This window comes from Ictidomys tridecemlineatus, chromosome 2 (genome assembly GCF_052094955.1).
Source record: "Ictidomys tridecemlineatus isolate mIctTri1 chromosome 2, mIctTri1.hap1, whole genome shotgun sequence".
NCBI lineage: Eukaryota > Metazoa > Chordata > Mammalia > Rodentia > Sciuridae > Ictidomys > Ictidomys tridecemlineatus.
The window spans coordinates 121,724,422-121,743,836 of record NC_135478.1 but is presented as its reverse complement, the minus strand read 5'-3'; the positions used below and the strand labels follow the sequence as shown (position 1 = coordinate 121,743,836).

The following is a 19,415-nucleotide window of genomic DNA, read 5'->3' as shown; positions in this document are numbered from 1 at the left end:
TTATAACTATTATAAAATTAAATCTTTTACTCTTATTAGTTTTATATTGTATTATCCTTACAAGTTTTAAAACTATTATCTCATAAAGCCTTATGCAAGTACAAATTTTAATGTAACAATGGAAGGTAATTTATAATAATAAGGTGATTACTTATAAGACAAACAAGTTGTAATTCTGTATTTTAGTATCCATACTGGCCCCAGTTTATACTTTTATTGCTTAGCCCAGTAGTAGAGACAAAGGAAAACCATAAGACTCATAAATACAAACAAAACAACAAAAATCTAGGCCTCCTTTTGCTGTGGTGCCCTCTTTAGTTCGACAGCATGGACTTTAACAATCCTCCCTTGCATCACTGGTCCCTCTTGCTAATTTTCCTGGCCAAATAAAAATATGTATTGTCACTTCTTGCTGTTTAAATACTTGTACAGTGCTGGGCCATTCTCTAAAGCTAATGGTGGTCCAGTTTATATCAACTTTTTTTCTATGATTTTAAAAATAAAAAGGGGGAAACAAAATCCCATATAACCCCACTAAATCTCACAATTATTTTGAAAAGTTTCAAGATTGTGATATTAAAAGTCTTACTCCTGCTGAGTGACACATGGAGCTTCACTGGGGTGGATGCCCTGGCCAAATTGAGTGCCCTCACAGGTCTTCAAGGGCTACAGCATGCCAGACTCACCATCCTATGATGAAGGTGATAGGATGCCCAGTGGCCCCATGGAGTGGAGGCAGGGCCAGCTGAGTCACAGCTGAGGGCAGTGGAGGACTGTTGGGATCTAGGCAGTGTCAGTCCTTTAAGAAGTTAGCATCATCCTATCCTGGGTAGGAGGACTGAAGGTGTTAAAGCCCAAGTGTGTTCTTAGTGCTTTCTTGTTTCTCCACGTGGGCTGATGACCATGGCTCCAAAAGCAGAGATCAGATCTGGGAGCCAGTCTGGGCTCCCAGGGCTCATAGATGGATTATGGGTGGACATAAAAGTAGAGGTTGATTTTGAGGATGTGGTGCTGGTTCCCCCAGCAGAGCTTAAGCCTTTCTGTGTGGGCAGGCTTTGGGAAATGGCAGTAACTGTGGCCACACCAGAGTTTGCTTTCCCTGGGGTATGCCTTGCTTCCTGTCCCGTAGTGCTCTGGCTAGGGGCACTGGAGGTGTTCTGTTCTAACTGTGCCCCATGTTGCTGCCGGTTGCTTGGGGTACCTCCTCTTTTGGAGGAGATACACAAGGCCTCAAAAGCTATGATGAGTTCTGGGAGCATGTCATGGCTCCCAGATCCTCTTGATGTCATTGGGACCAAAGGGTAACTAGAGGTATCCTTACTGGCTGTACTGCTTGTCCCGCAAGGTGAGCTTAGGTGTTTCTGGGTGGGCAGGCTTTGAGGGATGGCAGTCAGGGTAGGAACACGAGTGTTTCCTTGCCCCTTTGTTCCCTTTTCTGTGTGTTTCCCCAGTGCCACGGTGGTACTGTGGCTAGGGGCACTGGAGGTGTTCTGTACCAACTGTGCCCCATGTTGCTGCCTGTTGCTTGGGGTACCTCCTCTTTGGGAGGAGATACACAAGGCCCCAAAATCTGTAATGAGTTCAGGGAGCAAGTCTTGGCTCTCTGATCCTCTTGATGTCATTGGGACCAAAGAGAAACTAGAGATACCCTTTGTAGTGCTTGTCTCCTGAGGTGAGTTTTGGTGTTTCTGGGTGAGCAGGCTTTGAGGGATGGCACTCAGGGTAGAAATTCTACTGTTTTCTTGCCCCATTTTAACCTCTTTTGTGTTTTTCCTGGGTGACATGGTGGTACTCTGGATAGGGGCACTGGAGGTTTTCCGTTCCAACCTTGCCCCATGTTGCTGCCTGTTGCTTGGGGATTCTCCTCTTTGGGAGGAGCTACACCAGGCCCCAAAGGCTGACATCATTTCAGGGAGCAAGTCTGGGCTCTCTGATCTCCTTGATGTCACAGGGGCCATAGGGAGACTAGAGATGCCCTTTTCAGTGGTAATACTTGTCCCCTGAGGTGAGCTTAGGTGTTTCTGGGTGGGCAGGCTTTGAGGGATGGCACTCGGGGTAGGAACTCCACTCTTTCCTTGCTCTTTTTTACCCTCTTTTGTGTGCTTTCTTGGTGCCATGGTGGTGCTCTAGCTAGGGGCACTGGAGGTGTTCTGTTCCAAACTTGCCCCATGTTGCTGCCTGGTGCTTGGGGTTTCTCCTCTTTGGGAGGAGCTACACCAGGCCCCAAAGGCTGACATGAGGTCAGAAAACAAGTCTGGGCCCTCTGATCTCCTTGATGTCCCAGGGACTGAAGGGCAACTAGAGACACCCTTTGTAGTACTTGTCCTTTGAGGTGAGCTTTGGTGTTTCTGGATGGGCAGGCTTTGAGGAATGGCACTCGGGGTAGGAACTCCACTCTTTCCTTGCCCTTTTTTTACCTTCTTTTGTGTGTTTTCTGGGTGCCATGGTGGTGCTCTGGCTACGGCCACTGGAGGTGTCATTTCCCAAACTTGCCCCACGGTGCTCTCTAGTTTTGGGGGTTTCTCTACTTTCTGAGCTTAATATTTGCTTGCGTGATGTCCAACCCAAGGACAAGTCTATCCTCATACCTGCCCTTGAGGTCACTGAGTGTGTCTGGGCACTGCCACGAGGACTCACAGTGGAGTTTCTATGTTGGGCAGACCCAAGGACTGAGTAGTTTAGGCTGCCCATGGTTGTTGGGCCCACAGTCAAGGGTGGCATCGGAGCTGCCCCTAGACCTGGAGCTCCTATGTGTCCATGATGACGACAGCTGACAAAGCTAGGGGCTCCAGTCTTCATTCCACCAGGAAGTCCAGAACTGAGTAGGACGGTGGCTCCAGGGGTGAGAGGCTGCTTCCTCTGTGGAATGTGTTCTCGCACCCTTGGAGCTGGAGAGCTGGAGCTTGCTACAGGTGAGGGCCTGTGAGTACAGTAGGGCTTTGGGCCCTGGAGAGAGCGCCAGAAGCTCCTACCCAAGGTGGAGGGAGGCCCCAGATGTGGGGGCTGTGAAGGCAGAGTGGTGTTCACGGGTGTCACCCCAAAGGGAGCCACTGGCTGTGCAGCCAAGACTGCCAATGTGCTGAGAGAGGGCCTGGGAGGAAGGTCCAAAGCAGTAATTGGCAGGCTGGGGGAGAGCGGTCCTGCAACATTGGTGATGGGAGGATGGCTCTGGGAAGAGACAGCAGAGCTGACCCACACTGGGGTGTGGGCCACCAAGGTTGTGCTGCTTGGGGGATGGGGAAAGGTCTGGCTGAGGCCCACTGATGCCAGAGGCCTGGCCCCTCCCGGTAAAGAGGAGACCCCCCCATGAGCTTGTGGGGCCATGGCACAGCTGTTCGCAATGGCCTGGGTCTCACCCATCAGAAGACCATTGATGCGCTGCAGAGCTTTCTTCTTCTCCCTGTCTAGGTCCTCAGCAGTCACTGCACAGGCCAGTTCCAGAGGTGGTGGCAACTTCAAAGGTTCCCCTTGGTGGCATTTCAGGAGAGGAAACTTGCGTTTCCGTGGCCTACTGGTGTCTCCCGTGGGTAAGGACTTCTTGGGAAATGGGTGTCCCACCCTGCCTTCTGCCACCTTCTCACCCTGGGCCTTCTTTGGGGGAATCCCTGGGGATGAAGAACATCTCAGGGGTGGCTCCCCGTTGGATGGGTCTGGAGCCCTCCTCTTCAAGGCTCGGAGACCTTGCGTGGAGCTGTAGGAGCTGCTGATGGGGTTTCTTTTAGGGCAGGAGGTCATGCAGATGGCCCGGGATCTCTCAGCTCTGTCTTGGGAGCTCTGGGTGCAGAGGTTACTCCACAGAGGCCCAGGCCTGGGCACAAAGGCAGCCACACAGCTATGGGTCCCCAGGGGCCTAAAAGCAGTTGCTCTTCCAGTGACCTGAGGGCGTCCCCTCTGATGCTCTCTGTCTACAGGGTGCTCTGCTTGCTCAGCCACCACTTGGCCACTGTCTCCAGGGGCTGTGATCACAGTCCTCCCTGAGCAGGGTTCTTGGGCTGCTGGAAGCTGGCAAGGAGCCACTTCCTGCCCCTGCACCCTACAAGGCGGCTGTCTGAGTCTGCGGCCTGGGATGCAGGAATTCATGAAAGCTGCAGTTGACAGCAGCGTCCTCCTCAGGAGACCTGGCATGCGGAGGGAGGAGGCAATATCCAAGTCTCCCAGAAAAGATGGCAGGGTCCTCAGGACCCTGGAAAATCACCCAGCAGGCACATTGCGCAACCGCTGAGGAGCAGTTGCAGGATGACGGCAAGACGGTCTGCAAGTGGTGCCACCAGCCCAGGAAGCCCTTAGTGGCCAACCAGTATAGGGATGTTGGCGCGGCCCATGACCGGGCTTCTGGTGGGACCCTTTGTAAGGGTCCGGCGAAACGTCGGAGTAAGAGACCACAAGAGACTATCTTATGCAACAGCAGAAGGGTGGGTTTATTTGAAGACCAGCATGCTGGGGCTCCCTCTATAGCAAAGAGAGATAGAGCCCTGAGAACAGCTTGAGCAGAGCTTATATACTTTCCCTGGAGAGGGCAGGGAGAGAAATTACATTTTGTAGTTTGGCAGTTGGGGACAGCTCATTCTGGGAACAAGATTAGCAGACAGTCCACAGTTGAGGACAGCACATTCTGGGAACAAGATTAGCAAACAGTTCTTAATATTTCAACAGTGTTTTGTTAAGCATATAGAGAAACGGAGTGACAAGTACCTATTTTATTAACCTTTCATTCCCCACTTCTTCTTCTGGTTACTTTTAATCATAAAAGTGATAATTTGGGTGTGTCACATTCCGTGTCTTCTAGTGGGGTATATTGTTGTCTGATTACCATAAGTTTAATTTGTTCAATTTGGGCCTGGAATAAGGAAACTACACCGTTGAGCAAACAGGATTCTAGAGTTAGCAACAATATAAGAATTATTAGAGGACCAGCCAGGGCTGATAAAAGCGTAGTTAACCAGGGGGACTGTGTGAACCAAGACTCATACCACCTTTTTTGGGTTTCTCTCTCTCTTTGACGCTCTTCAAGGCGTCTTCTTAATTTACTTATAGATTTTTTTATAACTCCAGTATGGTTGGCATAAAAACAACATTTTTTTTTGGCCTTAATGCAGCACAAAGGCCCTCTTCTCTGAAGAAGAGGAGGTACAACCCTCGCCTGTTCTGTAAAACAACTTCAGAGAGAGAGGTTAAAGATTCCTGTAAAGCTGTGATGGAGGTTTCTAATATCTTTAAGTTTTGGTCCATTGCTGTTTCTAATTGGGTCATTTGTTGTGTCCCACGGACCAGGGCAGTAGTCCCTGTGTCCACCCCTGCAGCAATTCCCATTCCTAATAAGATGGCTAGAGTGAGGGATACAGGTTCTCGGCGAAACCGGGTTGTATGTTTTTCTATTTGATCTTTAAATGAATCTGCGTCATGATAGAGCACTCTGGGAAACATCTGCACCATTACACAATTAATTGTATCTGTTGACCAATTTATGAAAACATAAATAATGTTTAAGTATATAGAAATATACTGTTGTAGGGACGGACAAGGCAAGGCACCTAAGATAGCACTGAAGACAGGGAAACAGTATTATTTGGTTGCAACTGGATTCAGAGGGCATTGCTTCTGTTGTAGTCAATTAATCCCTTGAATCCCAAGTTTAGGTAGTTTTAGAATTTTGTACTCAGCATGTAAGGGAAGGGGCTTAGAAGTTCACAGTCTGAAGAAGTTCACAAAAAGCAGTTTTTGTTTCTGTTATTTTTTTTTCTCTGTTCTGGGCAAGTTAACTTTTTAAGGACACCTGGGAGGGGGAGAATTTTTTTTTTTTTTGCCACCTGTTACCATGGAGCCCAGTTGATAACTTTTTATCTTAGAAATGTAGTCATCTCTCTGAAGCCCCAGCTCAAGGCCAGAGGCGTTGTTTACATATTTTGTGAAAAACTAGTAAGGGGTGTCTAGCTTAGGAGTGCTAATTTTTCCAGCCAATGGACAAGTAGAACAGGGCAACATGAAAAGAGGAAGTTTATCTATACTGAACTCTTTTATAGGGACTTTTTTGCTCAAAGTCCTAAAGTCAGCCATGGTGAAGACTTCGGGAGAAGGTCAGTTAAGACTTTTTTGTGGGCCTGGTACAGAGGGGGAGGACGGGGAAGGTGGTGCTGAGAGCAGCTCCATGGATCTGAGAAAGAGGAAGGAGAGATGTAAAAGAATAATGCGAAAAGGGGTTTGGGATTTTTCTAGCAACAAAAACTTGAGTAGTAGAAAGGTAGAGCAGAGGGGAAGACTGGAGTGAGTATCACAAAAAGCCTGTGAGGGACTTTAAATTTTTAGTAACCTATTTTTAGTAATGATAAAGCAATTTTAAAGGCCATTTTCATTACATCTTGGATAGGGGTCTGAGGACTTTCCTCAGCTGGTTTGAGCTTTGGGTTAGTTGGTAAGAGGACCTGGTGGGACCCGGTGTGGGCACTGACAGGAGAAAAGAGGAGTGAATGGGTGGAGAAATACCTCAGTATCTGTTACTTCAGCAAGGGGGCAATAATTTGAGAACCGGTGGAGGTTTGGGTTCCATCAGGTAGCCCCTGTATGTTTACATCCTTATGACTTACAGAAGAAGTTGGTTTTTCCCCCACACAGCCATGACTGTTTGTGGCTTTGATAGTCCACCGGACAAACATAGTAATCTAGGTTAACCAACTTGTATCTGGCTCTCGTGCCCTTACATCCATAATGTTTGTTTCTATTATCTATGGTATGGAAGGGATTTAATGGAATTTTAGTGGGATTTTTTATCAGGGATACCCAATAGGAAAGATCTATAGCAGGCTGACATGATTTGTGATTAGCCATCACTGTTGTATGGGCTGATGAGGGTTAGGACCACTGGTGGTCAAGGGGAGAGATCCGAGCCCCGACTTTCCTAGTCATCCTCCAGAGTTAGAATGGCTGGTTGGCGTGGCTGTTTCTTTCTAGGGCACTCTTTGATATTAATTCTCTACAGTAGGCATATTGATTTGAGGCCAGATGTGGCTTCTGGCATGGGCCCAGGTATCCCTTTCTGTCTCCCTGTCTCCTAACTTCTGGCCTATTTGTTGTTGTGACCAGGACCTTAGTCAATGCCTCAGTCTGTCTTTTGCTTCTTTCATCCTCCCTTTGCTCCCTTTCTTTCTCCCTCCTTTGTTCCTTCTCTTCCTTAGTTTCTCTCTTATAGTATACCTTCTCAGCTTCTTTGATTAAATCTCTCAAAGTCATATCTTGTAATCCATCTAAGCGTTGTAACTTTTTTCTAATATCTAGGGCAGCTTGCCTAATAAAGGCTATCGTGATAGATGCCTTTTGATCCTCTCCAGAAACATAAAGGGTGATTCATTAGGCCCTTGAATAATCTCCCTTACCTTGGTCAAATTAGTTGGCTGCTTGGAGACCCGCTATTAGAGCCTGGCGGTAAGTGGACAGATGCTCCTTACCTTCAAAGGTGTTGGGGTCCCAGTTAGGTCGGTTCAAGGGGAAGTTGTGTCTGTTGCCCATCTGGTCCGAGGATATTTTTTCTTGCTTCCAGGAGGATTCTCTCTCATTCCTCTGTCGTGAAGAGAGTGCCTGAGAGTTGTTGGCAGTCATCCCAAGTAGGCTGGTGTGAAAACATCAATGATTTGATCAGACCTGTGAGCCGGGTGGGGTCCTCGGAAAAAGGGGGATTGTTATTTTTCCAGTTATATAGATCTGAAGAGAAGAAAGGCCAATACTGGTAGATTTGCATTTCTCCATTATGGTCATCCTCTATTATTGGCCCATGAGGACGGAGGGGAAGTATCACAGGGGCTTCAGGGTTTTTAATTATTTGCTGCCGGCGAGTTCCTTTAGCTGGGCCAGCTTCCTTCAGGGGAGGAGGGGCTATGTGTGCCTCGGGGAAGTCATCTGAAGGGTGCTGGGCTTGCTTAACCTCCTTCAATAGTGGAGAAGCTGAGTCAGCAGCAGGGGAATCACTTAGAGGGTGTTGGGGGTTGGGGAACGGAGGCAGGGGATAAGGAAAGAGAGGAGAGTCCAGCAGAGTCAAATCTTGAGATTTAGGGAGAACAAAGGGTGGAGGAGGAGGTTTGAGAGATAGAATCGTAGGGGGAGGGGTAGGAGCAGGAACAGGGACAAGAAAAGCCTTCACCCAAGGAGGAGGAGATTCACAAAGTTCCTGCCAAGTTAAGATATACGGCTGTTAATCTGGATGGCTATGTGGCCCCGGCTGAAAAACAATATCTCTTGAGTTTTTGAATCAATGGGGAGTAGAAAGATCCTTCTGGAGGTTATCCAATTCCAAAGGCGGGCCATTCTGTGGCGCAGAGAGTCTGCCAGGTCCGGCGTTTTACTGAAAAAGAAAGATTCTGAGCCCTTAAGCGGACTTTAGTGCAGTGAATGACTCTGTCCCATAATGAAAGTTACTTGAACAAAGACAGGGACAATACAAACGTGACACAAACACGGACACACAGTAAACAGTAAACGTGTAACACAAGTTCAGAGGCAAAGATTAAAAATAGATAGTAAATTCAACCTGAGAGAAAGAATAGATGCCGGCAAGACCAGACAGGTTGGCAGCAGAATACAGATGAGGGCACCTTGTCCCTCCCAGATGGGGGCACCTTCGTCCCCCCCAGAGTCTCTCAAAGCGTCTTTTGAGGAGACGTGGTCTGTAGCTTCAGGGACATGTCTATCCACCACCTCCAGGGGGAACTTACGCTCTCCGCTGATAACCACACTCTGCCAACCTAAAACCAGAAAAACCGAAGGCTCTGGGAGCTTACGCTCTCCAGCCCAAAACCAGAAGGCCCTGAGAGCTTACGCTCTCCAGCCCAAAACTAGAAGACTCTGAGAGTTACGCTCTCCAGCCCAAAACCAGAAGGCTCTGAGAGCTCATGCTCTCCAGCCTAAAACCAGACTCTGAGCGATCACAAAGGAAAAACAAGAAGGAGAAGAAGAAAGAGGAGAAGAAGAAGAAGATAAGGTGCCTTACTTACCCTCCTAAAGAGTCTTGTTGAGGTCTCCCTGTCCGGCAATGCACAGTTCCCGGCCAATGCACCAAATGTAAGGGTCTGGCAAAACGTCGGAGTAAGAGACCACAAGAGACTATCTTACGCAACAGCAGAAGGGTGGGTTTATTTGAAGACCAGCATGCTGGGGCTCCCTCTATAGCAAAGAGAGATAGAGCCCTGAGAACAGCTTGAGCAGAGCTTATATACTTTCCTTGGAGAGGGCAGGGAGAGAAGTTACATTTTGTAGTTTGGCAGTTGGGGACAGCTCATTCTGGGAACAAGATTAGCAGACAGTCCACAGTTGGGGACAGCACATTCTGGGAACAAGATTAGCAAACAGTTCTTAAGATTTCAACAGTGTTTTGTTAAGCATATAGAGAAACGGAGTGAAAAGTACCTATTTTATTAACCTTTCACCTTCTGGCAGGTCTCTGCCCCTCAGTGCCGCGGGCAGGGGTGAGGGACAACACTTGCTGTGGGAACTCTCCATGGTAGTCTTAGCGAAGGCGCTAGTGGGTAATTCTAGCGTTGATCGCAGAAGGCCTCCTTCGGCTGCTCACGCAGCTTCAGGCGAAATGGCTGTCAGACCTGTTGCCAGAGCACAGCTGAGGAAGGAATGAGTGGAGAACACGCGAGCACGTGAGGAAAACTGTTAATACTGGACAAGAGGCAGGCTTGCGCCAGGAACGGATGTGCGAGTGCAAATTCCGCGTGCACGTGCAAAGTCTGCATGCACGTGCAAAGTCCAGGTGCTTGCACCAGATGCGGAAGAAATAGGCAAGGGAACTGCGTGCCTGGTGCGTGCGTGGGTCCTGGGGCGACTGTTGAGTGCTGTCACTGGGATGTGATTCAGATCCCGCTAGTCCACCTCCTGACCCAGTGAGGTTACCGGATCATCTCGGAAGTGTTGTAGGTGCTGGGTTTGAGGGGTGGCAGCTATGGCAAGGCCAGGGATCTCTCCCCTCAGACTGGTGCAACAACCCTGCCCCTACCCAGAGACAGCCAGGATGGCAGCACAGGTGGGCTGAACTCCAATGGAGGCGGGGGGGGGGGACAGTCAGAGGGCTGAGCAGGCTCTTGCTGCGGGTTGAGGGTAGCTCTTGGGGCGTGGAGCACGTGCGGACTAGGGTGATGAGCAGGTGTTTGGCTGGCAGTACCTGCACCTCTGGTGCAGGGACAGGTCAGTGCCTCTTCAGGAGTGCTCTTCTCTGAAAAGGCGGGAAGTGGCATGGCCCCAATAGAAGTGCCCCCCATACCTCCAAGCTTGGAGCAGGGGGTAGCCTCCCTGGGCCTCTGAAGGGGAAAGCAATGTCATTAGATAGGCGGTGCACCAGCAGGGGAGCAAGTGGTGGTGGCATCTCCAGGATCTCGCTTGCTGGGGCTAGGCAAGGACACCTTGTCCTCCCTTGAAGGTGTTAGCTAGTGTTTGTATCTAGCCTTGCTCTGGTGAGGGTGGGTGGGACTTAGTTTGACAGCCAGGAGCTCTTGCAATGGCAGGAATCCCTCAGCCCATGCCCCATCCCTGAGCTGTCATGGCCTGTGTGTCTTCCTGCACTTGCTCTGGAAACAGTGGAGGGAACAGCTGCTGAGAATGCATTTAAGGCATCTCCCAGAGTCTGGCTGAGAGGTTCAGCAGGGCAGGCTGGGAGGGAATGCTACCCTCTGTGCACAGTCCTTTCTCTTTGTGTGGAAACCAGAAAAACCCAGCTGTGTTCTCACAAAATCGAGTTTTATTCATATTTGGGTTGCTTTCTTTGAATTTTGGTTATCAAGATTCTCCCATTTTTAAATTTATTTTTTTAGTTGTCAACAGGCCTTTATTCATTTCTGTGCAGTGCTGAGAATTGAACCCAGCGCCTCCCACGTGCTAGGCAAGTACTCTGCAACTGAGCCACAACCCCAGCTCTCCAATTTTTTTTGTCTGTCTTCATTGCTTAGCTGTTCTGGGGACAATACTAGGCCTCCTACTGTTCCTACAGTGTAAGATATGTTACCTTTCACCAGTCCAATCCAACACAGACACCTACAGACTCAGAGATCCACTCAGCATTCACTCTTTGGAGATTCCAGTTGTCATGGGTCTTGGCTTTTCCTGGATGGAAGGGCACCCTGCCAGGGTTAGCTGTGAGGTTTCAAGCTCAAGCTTTCCATAACCCACTAAGCAGCCCTGCATGTTTCTCCATGCTCAGGTATTAAGAACTGTCCCCCCTCCTCACTGGTGGAGTTCTGGGCTTGCTTCTGAACTGGGCAAAATATCAGTGAGAGGGGACCTGGAGCAGTGAGGTTGGAGGGAGCCTCACCTGGGACTGTTGTCCCAAGTGGGTGCTCCTTGGGACCCTTGCATTGCCCATGGCCTTTTCTGGGTCCACTGGACCTTCAGTAATCAGTGAAGGCCGCTGGGTGAGGTTTTGGCAGTGCTCATCTCTCCTGGTAGGATAATTCCTGGCATGGTATCCTTCTGAACCCAGTTCGAGGTGCTGCCCACTAGGCTGCATTGGGAATCAGGGTCCTGGAAGAAATGGAATCACCTGATGGGCCAGTGCAGCACAGACTTGCAGTGGGTGACAAAGTTGGAGTTGGGTTGCCAAGAACATGGTCCTGGGGCTCAGTCTATAGGTCCTTCCTCATGCCACACAGCTGAATTAGCACTTATCTTGAACTTTCCTCTGGAGTGGCCAGAACCAGAATCTCCTCCACTTCCTGAGTGTCATGAAATCATAGTGCTTTTGAGAAAATGGCTGGAAGATGGGTTTATGTCCCCCACCATAGGCCTCCCCACAGGCTTACAGGCTGGGAAATTCTCAGTTTCCTCTTTCTGTCACCAATTCCTGATGCATAAGGAGGAAAAATGGACACCCTCCTAGTTCTTGCCTGCCTCTGGAGTCAGGGAACTGAGTTCATTGATGGACAGGGTGACCAAATGTGGGCCACATCTGAGTGGACCTGGAGTCTGAGGTTGGCCAAACTCTTTATTTTCTACTAACAAAGGTAAACACAGTCTTTATTGCTTATTTTATTTCTTATTAAATCAGCAATTCATTCTTGGGGTAGATCAGATAGAAATTACAGATTGCTAGGATTCCTTGGAATGTGGCCTTGGGTTTGAGTCTATGGATAGTGTTGTGTACAAGTGTTGTTCAGTCATTTAAAAGGAATACATATTGTGGTGGTCACAAACATACACCTGTAAGATGAACTTGCAAATATACTAAGCCACATGAAGACCTCACTGTGGTTTGTCAAGATCATCCTGATTCACAAGGATCCGTCTTTCCCTCGCCTTAGTGGGAACAGAAACCAAGTCCTGGAAATTGTTTTTAAGACTCCAAATTTGTTTTGTGGAGGATAAAAGAAAAACACCAATGTTGGAGAGGACTATTATGAGTTTTATTTAAAAATTGATTTCTAAATGTGGAATCAGATTAAAGTAATACATGTATAATATAAGCATATGTCATTGTTTCTAAATTATCATGTTAAATTTCATAAATATCTATTAGATCTCCTAAAAAGTTGATATCATCAGGAAAAAACTCCATTTTTATCCTCTTCCTGGGAAATATTTTCTATTCCCACACTGAAATTTTTTCTTAAACTTGGTTTCAGCTTTTATTTTGACACCTGTGTTTTTATATTCATTTTTTTAAATTGAGGATTACTTGCATATATCATCTAATCACCTGTTTTTAATTCAATGTAATCATACACACACACACACACACACACACACACGCACATACACATTGATCAGGAGTTATTACCATCCTTTTTCTTTATGAGGCAGAAGAAGTACAGAGAAGATACAGAATATGCCCAAGTCTCCACAGTGCATTCCCTACTGAATGTTTGTGTCTCCTCCAAATTTATGTTGAAGCCCTAATGCTAATGTGATGGCATGAGAAGTGGGGCCATTGGGAGGTAATCAGATTTCACTAGGCCAGGAGGGGCATGTCTCCCAAGATGAGATTAGTGTTCACAGAATTTGAAAAAGAGACCAGGGCTTACTTGCTCTCCATCAAGTGAGAATACAGTGAGAAGCAGCCAGCTATCAGCAAAAAGAGGGCTCTTTCCAAGAATTCAACCTATCAGTACCTTGACCATGAACTTCCCACCCTCCAAAATCGGAGAAATAAATGTTTCTTAAGCTTAGAATATTTTGTTGTAGCCGCTAGAACTGACTAGGACAGTCAGTGAAAGGACTTTGTGAATATTCAGTGAAATAATGTATGCAAAGTGGTCTATGAATATAAGCTATTGCATTATCACCTTCATCATCATTACCATTTTTCCTAGCCAAATGGCATAGGAGCTATTTTTCACACCGAATTCAATTCCAAAAGAAGCCACTGATATTTCTCCAGCAGAAAGAGGTTATGACTGCTCCAGATGAGTTACTACCTAGATTTTCAGGTTGTTTGTGGCCATTTTATGGATCTACATAAACCTTTGGCTGCTCTGTAAATGAGTTTTCTGGCCCATCATGAGATTTATACCCCTGTGCCATCAATACCATCCCCTTTTAGGGTGTCCAATTATGACCAGTCATTTACATCTTGAGCCATTCTGAAATCCATGTGGATATTCTCTTCCTCAGAGGTCTATAAAAACATGAATGACAGGTGATGTCACTGAACAACAAAGATGGGAGAGGACAGCTTGAAGAGCCTGGAGAGGAGCCAGACAATCAGAGAAAAAATAACACTAAGAGTGGAGGAGGCCAACCTCTGTCCAGAGGGCTCTGGGAAGAGCCAGCCTGATTTCCTTCTGGGACCTGCTCAGGATGGATTGTGGCTAAGATTTTGGTAAGATAAGGTCAGCCATGAACTGTGTAGAAGTAGGATGCATTGGGGGTGCTGATAAAACTATATTTCTATTTCTGCTTTACAAAATATATCTGAATAATTAGGTGGAATTTCCTGAGATTCTGTTTTCTCATCCAGCAAATGGGCCTAGTAAATGAACCTTCTCCACAATGATAAGGTGAAGATGTCATGAGGTTATATTTGCAAAGCAGTTACAAACTATGGAACCAAACTAGGTGCTGTTCAAGAGATGAATTAATAAAGATAATGTAATACATATACATAATGGAATATTACTCATCCTTGAAGAATGAAATTATGGCATTTATCAATAAGTGGATGAAGCTAGAGAATATTATGCTAAGCGAAATAAGCCAATCCCAAAGATCAAAATGCTCAATGTTTTTCTCTGATATGTGGAGGCTAATGCACAATAAGGAAGTGGAGCTAGGAAAAAAAGAGATACTTTGGATTAGACAAAGGGAAGTGAAAGGGGAGTGGGGTATGAAGGGAAAAAGAAGAACAGAATGAATTGCAAATTATTACTCTGTGCATATGTTGTAAATGTGACATTGCAATAAATTACTGAGTTGATTTTAAAGCAGGAGATGGAAACTTTATTCACCAGATGGTAGTCCAGATCCACCATCCAAGGGATAGGTAGGATGCAAGTCTATACCCTTCAACCCCCACCTGGGGTGTGAGTACACCTTTTGTAGTCCAAAACCACATTATAGAATAAGTGGCTGTTTGTATAATTCAAAACCATAAACAAATGTCATGAGATCTAAAATCATAAGCAGAATGGAAAACACATTTTTAGTGACAACACAAAATAATTTTAAATTCTTTTTATTTATCAATTTAGGAAAACACTTTTAGTGTTTAAGTATGTTACCCTATAAAATTTAGGAGTCAAGAATACTTGATGTTATATTTAGCAGTTAACATTTTAACTTTGTAAGCCAATTAGTTGTCTCTAACAAACTTATTTAAAATTAATTCTATATATGTTAAATAAAATTTACTTTTTTTAAAATCAAAGATAACTGAGAAGTGCAGTGAACAGTATCAGGTTTTTTTTTCAGTTGAGGAAAAATCCTAGAAACAATGGATATTAGACATTTTATAGACATTCACATTTTTTCAACAACTGTTTGATGATCTAGAAACAAAACTGCATTGGTAACTTTAAAGACAATGTTACTTCTTGCTGTTGTTGTTTGTTTACCCAGCATGGACAAAAATGTCATGTACATGGTAAAGAATGGTTACTAATATCTAGATAATCAATCTTTGACAGAACACACTGTCCAAAAAAAAATGGGAACCAAAAAGAAAACACTTTTACATTGTATAAGAATTGCCATTTTGTGTTGCCAAACATGCTATGCTAAGCAACTGTTGATGGATAGAGGTGGAGATTTCCCTGGGAGAAGCATTTCTTACATCATGTGGAGTCTCAGGGCAAAATGGAGTCTGATTGGTTTTTATCCATATAGCCTGGCCCATTACAATATAATTCCATGAGCAGAATAACTATATCATGTGCAACCAGAAGAATGAAAATTTGTACTCCATTTAAGTATGATGTGTCAAAATGCATTCCACTTTCACATATAATTAATTAGAACAAATGAAAGTAAATATTCTTGGGCACACTAAAAACAAACAACAACAACAACAAAAATAACAACTAAAGATATTTTCACAGGATACTTAAGTGACCATGAACTCTATATGCTGTGATGGGCCAGAAGGATTAGTTAACCCTCCTTCTAGAGAATCCACTGTCCTGTCTGTACAGGAAGGGGAGGCTTGGTATGCAAGTTGCTAGAGAGATTTCATCTACAGCTGTTAAGCCAAGGGCTGCAAGAAGTGTCTAATCCTGCAAAATTGGTAGAATCACTGAAAACTGAATAAAAACTTACTGCCAGTGTCTATTCTCTACACCAGTCACTGGTATACACTGTGGTCTATCAGAGTATATATATATATATATATATATATATATATATATATATATATATATATATATATAGTATGTTTTCAAAATCACTAAATCAAGAGAGTTAAAATTCTTATTAGCTAACTTATTATGTATAATTAAAATGACAAAATCAGAATGTGTCTCTGATTAATGAAACCTTAGTAAGAACCATTATAAACAGCAATAGCAGCAATGTACATGCACAGGCACATCCAAAACAAATGGTCACTTAAATAGGTCATGTTTTAACTCCAGATTTGCAAACCTGATGTTTTAATTTTGAGGTCTGGGAGGAAAAAAATCAAATTTTGGCCTCCTCATGATTGATTCTACTTCAGGCAGGCCAACTCTTTCATCAGGTTCTCAGTCAGCATCTCCAGTCCAGCTCTGGCTAGGGTCAGCTCATCTGCAGGACATTGATGTCAGCCAGATCATTCTTCTATCTGAAATGTAGTTTAGGATTGCAATACACTGATTTTGACAAGGCCACTGTCATCTTCAGGGCTATCTGATGCACAAATCTATGTGATTCTTTTCAAATAGCAGCACTGTAGTGTGTGATATGTGTTCTTGCTTTTGTAACTCCCTTCCTTCTCTCCATGCCTTCCTTTTTTCAGTATCATCATAATTAATTTTTCAGTTGGAAGGAAGGAAAGATAAAAATCATAAGATGATGCTTTTTCACCAGCAATAAATCCCACTAGTACTGTGCATCCCAAAAAGGGATTCCACTTTGGCTAGCTGTTGTGGCCTTAAAAAATAGCAGCCCCTATATTTGTGCACTTTCTAATGCTGTCCTAAAAGCAACTGAAAATTAAATAATAGTTATTCTTTTGCTGAATTTTCTTCATGATTTATTCATTTTAAAACATTGGTACTTCTTCATTATATTTTGCCAAGATTTTATAGGTTAAAGGCCATCATCCTTGCAACTTCCTGTGTGAAAATTTTGTAATCCAAAAAGTTTGTATTCCTTATGTCAGGAAGTATGAGATAATGGAGGAGGAGATGAAAATATAAAAACAAGTGGATGGATAAAATTTCAGTTGTATGTGCATCAGGAAAACAATTTTTGCACTTAACCCCTTATCAGATACATTATTAGTTCATTGAATGCATTGAAAATTAAAGTTTAGGGCTTTGGTAGAGTTATGTTGAATTGTAAGTCCTTAAAACTATAGTGATCTATAGACTTAAGAGTAAGCAACTTATTTTAACAATGTGTAATGTGAATTGTGTTTGAGTCTAAATACTTTTTGGAGTGATCATCCTATTTCCATTTGTCCAAACACCAAATATAAGGAGAATGTAAACTTCAGAAGATTCAAAATATGTACTATCAGTGGAGGCAGGAAAACAGGGAATAAGAGGTCATGGTAGGAAAGGTAAATTATCACCTGTCTATTCCACTCACTTCATTCTGAATCCCATGCAGCCTATTTTGCATTGCCAATCTGAAAGATGAGCTAGGCATTGCCAATCCTGGCAGAAATGATCTGGCAAAATAAAGGAAGTCATAGATAACAAAATTCTAATATGCAAGTAGTTTACAAATGTATTTTTGACACAAAATTTGAGTGGTAATGTTAAATGCTATTTCATTAAGAATTACAAAAAAAGAAAAAGTAAAAAAAAAAAAGAGGTGGTGTTAAAACTATAAGCCAATGATGCAAAGTAAGGGATTATGGTAAAGCCTTACTTTCACTGTGGGTTCTGAAAACAACCCTTTAAGTTAAGTAGTATTATTCTCATTTTATAGAAGAAACTGAGATTTAGAGAATTCACTCAGTTAACATTTGGCAGAAGGAGAGTTCAAAGTCCTGGCTGCATGATGCAAATGGCAGTAACTGAAGAGGCTGTGTACAATCCTAGGTAAGACGTTATTATACTTTAGCTTTTTCAATTAGTCCTTCCCTGCATGCTACTCTATTGATCAATGTTTCTACCCTTCCTTAATGTTACTTCATTTCTTCCCTTCTATTAATATGTTTTATTTCATATTGTGGTTTCATACAACTGAATTATGGAAATAAAATGTTAAGTCTAAATTTATCCAGCACCTCTTTTTTTCCCCAGTAACTGAACAACCTTAAAATGTTTTAATCCTCCAAACTTTTACTGTGTAAATGTTATTACAGTATTATAGATCTACCTTTCTGAGTTTTCTTTGAACACACACATATCAATTTTAAAATAGGATTTTACCTTGTTTTAACATACCCTAGCAGTTACTCATTACTTATGAAATCAAGGCTTTCAGTGTATGCTCTATGTATTCATGTAAGCATGTTTGTGTTTCAGACACCCTTGATGATAGCTTCGCTGGGAATCAAATTCTAGTTTGATTACTTTGGCACAGTTTATGGATATAATATAACTGTATTCTGGTTTCTACTACTGGTATTGAATAATAAATAATACATTTATGATTTGTTTTTATAGACATATTATTCTTCCAATTGTTGTAAATTTTCTTGTTCCTAGTATTCTTTTTTAAAATGTCTTTTTAAAAATGTTTTTAGACATTGATGGACCTTTATTTTATTCATTTTATTTATATGTGGTGCTGAGGATCAAACCAAGTGCCTCACACATGCTAGGCAAGCGTACTACCACTGAGCGACAACCCCAGCCCCCTAGTATTCTTAAATCTATAATATGCCTAAGTGAAGACTTATTTTTATTGATCTTGCTTAAATTATGATTTTCAAACATCTCAGAGTCTGTTTTTGATTATTATTCCAAGCCACATTTTTTCTAAGGAAAATTCTATTTGATATACAGCAAGATCTTATTTTGTCCTATAATTTGCTGAACATTTACTTTCTTCACTTCCATATCTTTATGGCTCTCAACGAAACCATGGATATTTTCATGTATTTTCTAGTTAAACATGTCCTTTGGGTGTAAACTGCTCTTTGGTGCTTCCTCCAATTTTCCTTTATTTTTGTGAAGTTTATCATTGTTAAATATCAAAATCTAAATTGACCCTTTAATTCAACATTCTTAGTTTCTTTTCTTATGATTTTTATTCCATTAATAATTTTCCCCTTTAAGCATACTTTACTATGGAATGTTTACACCATTTCACTCTGTAAAATATTTGAATGTCTGATCCTGATGTCATTTGCCTGCTGATTCTCACTTGTGGTGGATTATTTCCTTACATTAAAAAATTATAAGTAACTGCTCTGACATATTCATGGATAGTAGAGCTGACAGTGTAAGAATAACTTTATATTTTGTGGCTTATCCAATGTTCATATTACTTTATAGTGCATCATTTGTCCATGCTCTTAAGGATAAGTGGCATAAGAGAAACTTTTTTAATATTGTCCCTTTTAAAGACAGTAAAACATTTTTAAAAACAGAAAACCTCTTCAGGCTATTCAATAATTAAACATTTTGATAGGGCATAATTCATATTTGATTTGTGTTGACTCCAACCTGGCAACAAACACATAACTTGCTACTTTCATATTCACACTTGAAGGGGCTTTAGGGGCACACTAAAATTAACCTTGATTTTGTCACAGACACAAATACTTATTAAGAAACTTAATCACAATTTCTGAATCCAAATGAAGAATTCCTGGTCAAGGGTGAGAAACATATAGATCAAATTAGTTG

General features: G+C 43.4%; 1 long non-coding RNA gene across 1 annotated transcript; it reads left to right on the top strand.

Moving 5' to 3' along the window:
• Positions 1-5,958: 5,958 nt before the first annotated feature.
• LOC144375327 (uncharacterized) lies at positions 5,959-18,522 on the top strand. Its single transcript, XR_013435010.1, has 3 exons — positions 5,959-6,074; positions 13,588-13,795; positions 17,545-18,522. It is a non-coding gene; the product is annotated as an uncharacterized LOC144375327 (long non-coding RNA).
• Positions 18,523-19,415: the final 893 nt, after the last annotated feature.